Source organism: Doryrhamphus excisus, unplaced genomic scaffold (assembly GCF_030265055.1).
Source record: "Doryrhamphus excisus isolate RoL2022-K1 unplaced genomic scaffold, RoL_Dexc_1.0 HiC_scaffold_25, whole genome shotgun sequence".
In the NCBI taxonomy this organism is placed as follows: Eukaryota; Metazoa; Chordata; class Actinopteri; order Syngnathiformes; family Syngnathidae; genus Doryrhamphus; species Doryrhamphus excisus.
Window position 1 is genome coordinate 1,535,116 of NW_026652243.1, and position 7,385 is coordinate 1,542,500.

General features: G+C 52.1%; 22 non-coding genes and 11 pseudogenes across 22 annotated transcripts in view; all 33 read left to right on the top strand.

Moving 5' to 3' along the window:
- The first annotated feature begins 23 nt into the window (after positions 1-23).
- LOC131113975 (5S ribosomal RNA) lies at positions 24-142 on the top strand. The gene has a single exon (XR_009121553.1). It is a non-coding gene; the product is annotated as a 5S ribosomal RNA (ribosomal RNA).
- A 112-nt stretch (positions 143-254) lies between these two features.
- LOC131112088 (5S ribosomal RNA) lies at positions 255-373 on the top strand (annotated as a pseudogene).
- Positions 374-485: 112 nt separating this feature from the next.
- LOC131112922 (5S ribosomal RNA) lies at positions 486-594 on the top strand (annotated as a pseudogene).
- A 112-nt stretch (positions 595-706) lies between these two features.
- On the top strand, positions 707-825 carry LOC131114986 (5S ribosomal RNA). Its single transcript, XR_009122280.1, has one exon. It is a non-coding gene; the product is annotated as a 5S ribosomal RNA (ribosomal RNA).
- A 111-nt stretch (positions 826-936) lies between these two features.
- Positions 937-1,055, top strand: LOC131117505 (5S ribosomal RNA). The gene has a single exon (XR_009124720.1). It is a non-coding gene; the product is annotated as a 5S ribosomal RNA (ribosomal RNA).
- A 111-nt stretch (positions 1,056-1,166) lies between these two features.
- LOC131114987 (5S ribosomal RNA) lies at positions 1,167-1,285 on the top strand. Its single transcript, XR_009122281.1, has one exon. It is a non-coding gene; the product is annotated as a 5S ribosomal RNA (ribosomal RNA).
- A 112-nt stretch (positions 1,286-1,397) lies between these two features.
- On the top strand, positions 1,398-1,516 carry LOC131114988 (5S ribosomal RNA). The gene has a single exon (XR_009122282.1). It is a non-coding gene; the product is annotated as a 5S ribosomal RNA (ribosomal RNA).
- Positions 1,517-1,628: 112 nt separating this feature from the next.
- On the top strand, positions 1,629-1,747 carry LOC131117958 (5S ribosomal RNA). Its single transcript, XR_009125156.1, has one exon. It is a non-coding gene; the product is annotated as a 5S ribosomal RNA (ribosomal RNA).
- A 112-nt stretch (positions 1,748-1,859) lies between these two features.
- Positions 1,860-1,978, top strand: LOC131114989 (5S ribosomal RNA). The gene has a single exon (XR_009122283.1). It is a non-coding gene; the product is annotated as a 5S ribosomal RNA (ribosomal RNA).
- Positions 1,979-2,089: 111 nt separating this feature from the next.
- LOC131114144 (5S ribosomal RNA) lies at positions 2,090-2,198 on the top strand (annotated as a pseudogene).
- Positions 2,199-2,310: 112 nt separating this feature from the next.
- Positions 2,311-2,428, top strand: LOC131113515 (5S ribosomal RNA; annotated as a pseudogene).
- A 112-nt stretch (positions 2,429-2,540) lies between these two features.
- On the top strand, positions 2,541-2,659 carry LOC131118296 (5S ribosomal RNA). Its single transcript, XR_009125461.1, has one exon. It is a non-coding gene; the product is annotated as a 5S ribosomal RNA (ribosomal RNA).
- A 112-nt stretch (positions 2,660-2,771) lies between these two features.
- Positions 2,772-2,880, top strand: LOC131112337 (5S ribosomal RNA; annotated as a pseudogene).
- Positions 2,881-2,992: 112 nt separating this feature from the next.
- Positions 2,993-3,110, top strand: LOC131111459 (5S ribosomal RNA). The gene has a single exon (XR_009121171.1). It is a non-coding gene; the product is annotated as a 5S ribosomal RNA (ribosomal RNA).
- Positions 3,111-3,222: 112 nt separating this feature from the next.
- LOC131114990 (5S ribosomal RNA) lies at positions 3,223-3,341 on the top strand. Its single transcript, XR_009122284.1, has one exon. It is a non-coding gene; the product is annotated as a 5S ribosomal RNA (ribosomal RNA).
- A 112-nt stretch (positions 3,342-3,453) lies between these two features.
- On the top strand, positions 3,454-3,572 carry LOC131114991 (5S ribosomal RNA). Its single transcript, XR_009122285.1, has one exon. It is a non-coding gene; the product is annotated as a 5S ribosomal RNA (ribosomal RNA).
- A 112-nt stretch (positions 3,573-3,684) lies between these two features.
- LOC131113733 (5S ribosomal RNA) lies at positions 3,685-3,793 on the top strand (annotated as a pseudogene).
- Positions 3,794-3,904: 111 nt separating this feature from the next.
- Positions 3,905-4,023, top strand: LOC131113988 (5S ribosomal RNA). The gene has a single exon (XR_009121554.1). It is a non-coding gene; the product is annotated as a 5S ribosomal RNA (ribosomal RNA).
- A 112-nt stretch (positions 4,024-4,135) lies between these two features.
- LOC131116007 (5S ribosomal RNA) lies at positions 4,136-4,254 on the top strand. Its single transcript, XR_009123273.1, has one exon. It is a non-coding gene; the product is annotated as a 5S ribosomal RNA (ribosomal RNA).
- Positions 4,255-4,366: 112 nt separating this feature from the next.
- Positions 4,367-4,485, top strand: LOC131118982 (5S ribosomal RNA). Its single transcript, XR_009126121.1, has one exon. It is a non-coding gene; the product is annotated as a 5S ribosomal RNA (ribosomal RNA).
- A 112-nt stretch (positions 4,486-4,597) lies between these two features.
- LOC131112033 (5S ribosomal RNA) lies at positions 4,598-4,706 on the top strand (annotated as a pseudogene).
- A 112-nt stretch (positions 4,707-4,818) lies between these two features.
- LOC131114992 (5S ribosomal RNA) lies at positions 4,819-4,937 on the top strand. The gene has a single exon (XR_009122286.1). It is a non-coding gene; the product is annotated as a 5S ribosomal RNA (ribosomal RNA).
- Positions 4,938-5,048: 111 nt separating this feature from the next.
- LOC131114145 (5S ribosomal RNA) lies at positions 5,049-5,157 on the top strand (annotated as a pseudogene).
- A 112-nt stretch (positions 5,158-5,269) lies between these two features.
- LOC131113516 (5S ribosomal RNA) lies at positions 5,270-5,387 on the top strand (annotated as a pseudogene).
- Positions 5,388-5,499: 112 nt separating this feature from the next.
- LOC131118297 (5S ribosomal RNA) lies at positions 5,500-5,618 on the top strand. Its single transcript, XR_009125462.1, has one exon. It is a non-coding gene; the product is annotated as a 5S ribosomal RNA (ribosomal RNA).
- Positions 5,619-5,730: 112 nt separating this feature from the next.
- On the top strand, positions 5,731-5,839 carry LOC131113487 (5S ribosomal RNA; annotated as a pseudogene).
- Positions 5,840-5,951: 112 nt separating this feature from the next.
- Positions 5,952-6,069, top strand: LOC131111461 (5S ribosomal RNA). Its single transcript, XR_009121173.1, has one exon. It is a non-coding gene; the product is annotated as a 5S ribosomal RNA (ribosomal RNA).
- Positions 6,070-6,181: 112 nt separating this feature from the next.
- On the top strand, positions 6,182-6,300 carry LOC131114994 (5S ribosomal RNA). The gene has a single exon (XR_009122288.1). It is a non-coding gene; the product is annotated as a 5S ribosomal RNA (ribosomal RNA).
- Positions 6,301-6,412: 112 nt separating this feature from the next.
- Positions 6,413-6,531, top strand: LOC131114995 (5S ribosomal RNA). The gene has a single exon (XR_009122289.1). It is a non-coding gene; the product is annotated as a 5S ribosomal RNA (ribosomal RNA).
- Positions 6,532-6,643: 112 nt separating this feature from the next.
- Positions 6,644-6,752, top strand: LOC131113734 (5S ribosomal RNA; annotated as a pseudogene).
- A 111-nt stretch (positions 6,753-6,863) lies between these two features.
- Positions 6,864-6,982, top strand: LOC131113999 (5S ribosomal RNA). The gene has a single exon (XR_009121555.1). It is a non-coding gene; the product is annotated as a 5S ribosomal RNA (ribosomal RNA).
- Positions 6,983-7,094: 112 nt separating this feature from the next.
- LOC131116008 (5S ribosomal RNA) lies at positions 7,095-7,213 on the top strand. The gene has a single exon (XR_009123274.1). It is a non-coding gene; the product is annotated as a 5S ribosomal RNA (ribosomal RNA).
- Positions 7,214-7,325: 112 nt separating this feature from the next.
- Positions 7,326-7,385, top strand: part of LOC131118983 (5S ribosomal RNA) — a 119-nt gene continuing 59 nt past the window's right edge. Inside the window, exon 1 of the ribosomal RNA XR_009126122.1 lies at positions 7,326-7,385. This exon is cut by the window's right edge and continues 59 nt beyond it. This is a non-coding gene — a ribosomal RNA (5S ribosomal RNA).

The window sequence follows — 7,385 nt, forward strand, 5'->3', positions numbered from 1 at the left end:
AGATCTTTTCAGTTGTCCTGGCAGCTTACGGCCATACCACCCTGAAAACGCCTGATCTCGTCCGATCTCGGAAGCTAAGCAGGGGCGGGCCTGGTTAGTACTTGGATGGGAGACCGCCTGGGAATACCAGGTGCTGTAAGCTTTTCATGGTTTCTGCTCTTGCCTGACAGCAGCGGGCGCTGTTTGACATGTTTTGCTGGAGTCTAGTTTGTCCTGCGTCGCCTTCAAATAGGATCTTTTCAGTTGCCTTGGCAGCTTTTGGCCATACTACCCTGAAAAAGCCCGATCTCGTCCGATCTCGGAAGCTAAGCAGGGGCGGTCCTGGTTAGTACTTGGATGGGAGACCGCCTGGGATTACCAGGTGCTGTAAGCTTTTTATGGTTTCTGCTCTTGCCTGACAGCAGAGGGCGCTGTTTGACACTTTTTGCTGGAGTCTAGTTTGGCCTGCGTCTTCTTCAAATAGGATCTTTTCAGTTGTCCTGGCAGCTTACGGCCATACTATCCTGAAAACGCCCGATCTCGGAAGCTAAGCAGGGGCGGGCCTGGTTAGTACTTGGATGGGAGACCGCCTGTGAATACCAGGTGCTGTAAGCTTTTTATGGTTTCTGCTCTTGCCTGACAGCAGAGGGCGCTGTTTGACACTTTTTGCTGTAGTCTAGTTTGGCCTGCGTCACCTTCAAATAGGATCTTTTCAGTTGACCTGGCAGCTTACGGCCATACTACCCTGAAAACGCCCGATCTCGTCCGATCTCGGAAGCTAAGCAGGGGCGGGCCTGGTTAGTACTTGGATGGGAGACCGCCTGGGAATACCAGGTGCTGTAAGCTTTTTATGGTTTCTGCTCTAGCCTGACAGCAGAGGGCGCTGTTTGACACTTTTTGCTGGATCTAGTTTGGCCTGCGTCGCCTTCAAATAAGATCTTTTCAGTTGTCCTGGCAGCTTACGGCCATACTACCCTGAAAACGCCCGATCTCGTCCGATCTCGGAAGCTAAGCAGGGGCGGGCCTGGTTAGTACTTGGATGGGAGACAGCCTGGGAATACCAGGTGCTGTAAGCTTTTTGTGGTTCCTGCTCTAGCCTGACAGCAGAGGGCGCTGTTTGACACTTTTTGCTGGATCTAGTTTGGCCTGCGTCGCCTTCAAATAAGATCTTTTCAGTTGACCTGGCAGCTTACGGCCATACTACCCTGAAAACGCCCGATCTCGTCCGATCTCGGAAGCTAAGCAGGGGCGGGCCTGGTTAGTACTTGGATGGGAGACCGCCTGGGAATACCAGGTGCTGTAAGCTTTTTATGGTTTCTGCTCTTGCCTGACAGCAGAGGGCGCTGTTTGACACTTTTTGCTGGAGTCTAGTTTGGCCTGCGTCTCCTTCAAATAGGATCTTTTCAGTTGTCCTGGCAGCTTACGGCCATACTACCCTGAAAACGCCCGATCTCGTCCGATCTCGGAAGCTAAGCAGGGGCGGGCCTGGTTAGTACTTGGATGGGAGACCGCCTGGGAATACCAGGTGCTGTAAGCTTTTTATGGTTTCTGCTCTTGCCTGACAGCAGAGGGCGCTGTTTGACACTTTTTGCTGGAGTCTAGTTTGGCCTGCGTCGCCTTCAAATAGGATCTTTTCAGTTGATGTGGCAGCTTACGGCCATACTACCCTGAAAACGCCCGATCTCGTCCGATCTCGGAAGCTAAGCAGGGGCGGGCCTGGTTAGTACTTGGATGGGAGACCGCCTGGGAATACCAGGTGCCGTAAGCTTTTCATGGTTTCTGCTCTTGCCTGACAGCAGAGGGCGCTGTTTGACATGTTTTGCTGGAGTCTAGTTTGGCCTGTGTCACCGTCAAATAGGATCTTTTCAGTTGACCTGGCAGCTTACGGCCATACTACCCTGAAAACGCCCGATCTCGTCCGATCTCGGAAGCTAAGCAGGGGCGGGCCTGGTTAGTACTTGGATGGGAGACCGCCTGGGAATACCAGGTGCTGTAAGCTTTTTATGGTTTCTGCTGTAGCCTGACAGCAGAGGGCGCTGTTTGACACTTTTTGCTTGATCTAGTTTGGCCTGCGTCGCCTTCAAATAAGATCTTTTCAGTTGTCCTGGCAGCTTACGGCCATACTACCCTGAAAACGCCCAATCTCGGAAGCTAAGCAGGGGCGGGCCTGGTTTGTACTTGGATGGGAGACCGCCTGTGAATACTAGGTGCTGTAAGCTTTTTATGGTTTCTGCTCTTGCCTGACAGCAGATGGCGCTGTTTGACACTTTTTGCTGTAGTCTAGTTTGGCCTGTGTCACCTTCAAATAGGATCTTTTCAGTTGACCTGGCAGCTTAGGCCATACTACCCTGAAAACGCCCAATCTCGTACGATCTCGGAAGCTAAGCAGGGCCGGGCCTGGTTAGTACTTGGAGGGGAGACCACCTGTGAATACCAGGTGCTGTAAGCTTTTTATGGTTTCTGCTCTTGCCTGACAGCAGAGGGCGCTGTTTGACACTTTTTGCTGTAGTCTAGTTTGGCCTGCGTCACCTTCAAATAGGATCTTTTCAGTTGAGCTGGCAGCTTACGGCCATACTACCCTGAAAACGCCCGATCTCGTCCGATCTCGGAAGCTAAGCAGGGGCGGTCCTGGTTAGTACTTGGATGGGAGACCGCCTGGGATTACCAGGTGCTGTAAGCTTTTTATGGTTTCTGCTCTTGCCTGACAGCAGAGGGCGCTGTTTGACACTTTTTGCTGGAGTCTAGTTTGGCCTGCGTCTTCTTCAAATAGGATCTTTTCAGTTGTCCTGGCAGCTTACGGCCATACTACCCTGAAAACGCCCGATCTCGGAAGCTAAGCAGGGGCGGGCCTGGTTAGTACTTGGATGGGAGACCGCCTGTGAATACCAGGTGCTGTAAGCTTTTTATGGTTTCTGCTCTTGCCTGACAGCAGAGGGCGCTGTTTGACACTTTTTGCTGTAGTCTAGTTTGGCCTGCGTCACCTTCAAATAGGATCTTTTCAGTTGACCTCGCAGCTTAGGCCATACTACCCTGAAAACGCCCGATCTCGTACGATCTCGGAAGCTAAGCAGGGCCGGGCCTGGTTAGTACTTGGATGGGAGACCGCCTGTGAATACCAGGTGCTGTAAGCTTTTTATGGTTTCTGCTCTTGCCTGACAGCAGAGGGCGCTGTTTGACACTTTTTGCTGTAGTCTAGTTTGGCCTGCGTCACCTTCAAATAGGATCTTTTCAGTTGACCTGGCAGCTTACGGCCATACTACCCTGAAAACGCCCGATCTCGTCCGATCTCGGAAGCTAAGCAGGGGCGGGCCTGGTTAGTACTTGGATGGGAGACCGCCTGGGAATACCAGGTGCTGTAAGCTTTTTATGGTTTCTGCTCTTGCCTGACAGCAGAGGGCACTGTTTGACACTTTTTGCTGGAGTCTAGTTTGGCCTGCGTCGCCTTCAAATAGGATCTTTTCAGTTGATGTGGCAGCTTACGGCCATACTACCCTGAAAACGCCCGATCTCGTCCGATCTCGGAAGCTAAGCAGGGGCGGGCCTGGTTAGTACTTGGATGGGAGACCGCCTGGGAATACCAGGTGCTGTAAGCTTTTTATGGTTTCTGCTCTTGCCTGACAGCAGAGGGCGCTGTTTGACACTTTTTGCTGGAGTCTAGTTTGGCCTGCGTCGCCTTCAAATAGGATCTTTACAGTTGCCCTGGCAGCTTACGGCCACACTGCCCTGAAAATGCCTGATCTCGGAAGCTAAGCAGGGGAGGGCCTGGTTAGTACTTGGATGGGAGACCGCCTGGGAATACCAGGTGCTGTAAGCTTTTTATGGTTTCTGCTCTAGCCTGACAGCAGAGGGCGCTGTTTGACACTTTTTGCTGGATCTAGTTTGGCCTGCGTCGCCTTCAAATAAGATCTTTTCAGTTGTCCTGGCAGCTTACGGCCATACCACCCTGAAAACGCCTGATCTCGTCCGATCTCGGAAGCTAAGCAGGGGCGGGCCTGGTTAGTACTTGGATGGGAGACCGCCTGGGAATACCAGGTGCTGTAAGCTTTTCATGGTTTCTGCTCTTGCCTGACAGCAGAGGGCGCTGTTTGACACTTTTTGCTGGAGTCTAGTTTGGCCTGCGTCTTCTTCAAATAGGATCTTTTCAGTTGCCCTGGCAGCTTACGGCCATACTACCCTGAAAACGCCCGATCTCGTCCGATCTCGGAAGCTAAGCAGGGGCGGGCCTGGTTAGTACTTGGATGGGAGACCGCCTGGGAATACTAGGTGCTGTAAGCTTTTCATGGTTTCTGCTCTTGCCTGACAGCAGAGGGCGCTGTTTGACATGTTTTGCTGGAGTCTAGTTTGTCCTGCGTCGCCTTCAAATAGGATCTTTTCAGTTGCCTTGGCAGCTTTTGGCCATACTACCCTGAAAACGCCCGATCTCGTCCGATCTCGGAAGCTAAGCAGGGGCGGTCCTGGTTAGTACTTGGATGGGAGACCGCCTGGGATTACCAGGTGCTGTAAGCTTTTTATGGTTTCTGCTCTTGCCTGACAGCAGAGGGCGCTGTTTGACACTTTTTGCTGGAGTCTAGTTTGGCCTGCGTCTTCTTCAAATAGGATCTTTTCAGTTGTCCTGGCAGCTTACGGCCATACTACCCTGAAAACGCCCGATCTCGGAAGCTAAGCAGGGGCAGGCCTGGTTAGTACTTGGATGGGAGACCGCCTGTGAATACCAGGTGCTGTAAGCTTTTTATGGTTTCTGCTCTTGCCTGACAGCAGAGGGCGCTGTTTGACACTTTTTGCTGTAGTCTAGTTTGGCCTGCGTCACCTTCAAATAGGATCTTTTCAGTTGACCTGGCAGCTTACGGCCATACTACCCTGAAAACGCCCGATCTCGTCCGATCTCGGAAGCTAAGCAGGGGCGGGCCTGGTTAGTACTTGGATGGGAGACCGCCTGGGAATACCAGGTGCTGTAAGCTTTTTATGGTTTCTGCTGTAGCCTGACAGCAGAGGGCGCTGTTTGACACTTTTTGCTTGATCTAGTTTGGCCTGCGTCGCCTTCAAATAAGATCTTTTCAGTTGTCCTGGCAGCTTACGGCCATACTACCCTGAAAACGCCCAATCTCGGAAGCTAAGCAGGGGCGGGCCTGGTTTGTACTTGGATGGGAGACCGCCTGTGAATACTAGGTGCTGTAAGCTTTTTATGGTTTCTGCTCTTGCCTGACAGCAGATGGCGCTGTTTGACACTTTTTGCTGTAGTCTAGTTTGGCCTGTGTCACCTTCAAATAGGATCTTTTCAGTTGACCTGGCAGCTTAGGCCATACTACCCTGAAAACGCCCAATCTCGTACGATCTCGGAAGCTAAGCAGGGCCGGGCCTGGTTAGTACTTGGAGGGGAGACCACCTGTGAATACCAGGTGCTGTAAGCTTTTTATGGTTTCTGCTCTTGCCTGACAGCAGAGGGCGCTGTTTGACACTTTTTGCTGTAGTCTAGTTTGGCCTGCGTCACCTTCAAATAGGATCTTTTCAGTTGACCTGGCAGCTTACGGCCATACTACCCTGAAAACGCCCGATCTCGTCCGATCTCGGAAGCTAAGCAGGGGCGGTCCTGGTTAGTACTTGGATGGGAGACCGCCTGGGATTACCAGGTGCTGTAAGCTTTTTATGGTTTCTGCTCTTGCCTGACAGCAGAGGGCGCTGTTTGACACTTTTTGCTGGAGTCTAGTTTGGCCTGCGTCTTCTTCAAATAGGATCTTTTCAGTTGTCCTGGCAGCTTACGGCCATACTACCCTGAAAACGCCCGATCTCGGAAGCTAAGCAGGGGCGGTCCTGGTTAGTACTTGGATGGGAGACCGCCTGTGAATACCAGGTGCTGTAAGCTTTTTATGGTTTCTGCTCTTGCCTGACAGCAGAGGGCGCTGTTTGACACTTTTTGCTGTAGTCTAGTTTGGCCTGCGTCACCTTCAAATAGGATCTTTTCAGTTGACCTCGCAGCTTAGGCCATACTACCCTGAAAACGCCCGATCTCGTACGATCTCGGAAGCTAAGCAGGGCCGGGCCTGGTTAGTACTTGGATGGGAGACCGCCTGTGAATACCAGGTGCTGTAAGCTTTTTATGGTTTCTGCTCTTGCCTGACAGCAGAGGGCGCTGTTTGACACTTTTTGCTGTAGTCTAGTTTGGCCTGCGTCACCTTCAAATAGGATCTTTTCAGTTGACCTGGCAGCTTACGGCCATACTACCCTGAAAACGCCCGATCTCGTCCGATCTCGGAAGCTAAGCAGGGGCGGGCCTGGTTAGTACTTGGATGGGAGACCGCCTGGGAATACCAGGTGCTGTAAGCTTTTTATGGTTTCTGCTCTTGCCTGACAGCAGAGGGCACTGTTTGACACTTTTTGCTGGAGTCTAGTTTGGCCTGCGTCGCCTTCAAATAGGATCTTTTCAGTTGATGTGGCAGCTTACGGCCATACTACCCTGAAAACGCCCGATCTCGTCCGATCTCGGAAGCTAAGCAGGGGCGGGCCTGGTTAGTACTTGGATGGGAGACCGCCTGGGAATACCAGGTGCTGTAAGCTTTTTATGGTTTCTGCTCTTGCCTGACAGCAGAGGGCGCTGTTTGACACTTTTTGCTGGAGTCTAGTTTGGCCTGCGTCGCCTTCAAATAGGATCTTTACAGTTGCCCTGGCAGCTTACGGCCACACTGCCCTGAAAATGCCTGATCTCGGAAGCTAAGCAGGGGAGGGCCTGGTTAGTACTTGGATGGGAGACCGCCTGGGAATACCAGGTGCTGTAAGCTTTTTATGGTTTCTGCTCTAGCCTGACAGCAGAGGGCGCTGTTTGACACTTTTTGCTGGATCTAGTTTGGCCTGCGTCGCCTTCAAACAAGATCTTTTCAGTTGTCCTGGCAGCTTACGGCCATACCACCCTGAAAACGCCTGATCTCGTCCGATCTCGGAAGCTAAGCAGGGGCGGGCCTGGTTAGTACTTGGATGGGAGACCGCCTGGGAATACCAGGTGCTGTAAGCTTTTCATGGTTTCTGCTCTTGCCTGACAGCAGAGGGCGCTGTTTGACACTTTTTGCTGGAGTCTAGTTTGGCCTGCGTCTTCTTCAAATAGGATCTTTTCAGTTGCCCTGGCAGCTTACGGCCATACTACCCTGAAAACGCCCGATCTCGTCCGATCTCGGAAGCTAAGCAGGGGCGGGCCTGGTTAGTACTTGGATGGGAGACCGCCTGGGAATACTAGGTGCTGTAAGCTTTTCATGGTTTCTGCTCTTGCCTGACAGCAGAGGGCGCTGTTTGACATGTTTTGCTGGAGTCTAGTTTGTCCTGCGTCGCCTTCAAATAGGATCTTTTCAGTTGCCTTGGCAGCTTTTGGCCATACTACCCTGAAAACGCCCGATCTCGTCCGATCTCGGAAGCTAAGCAGG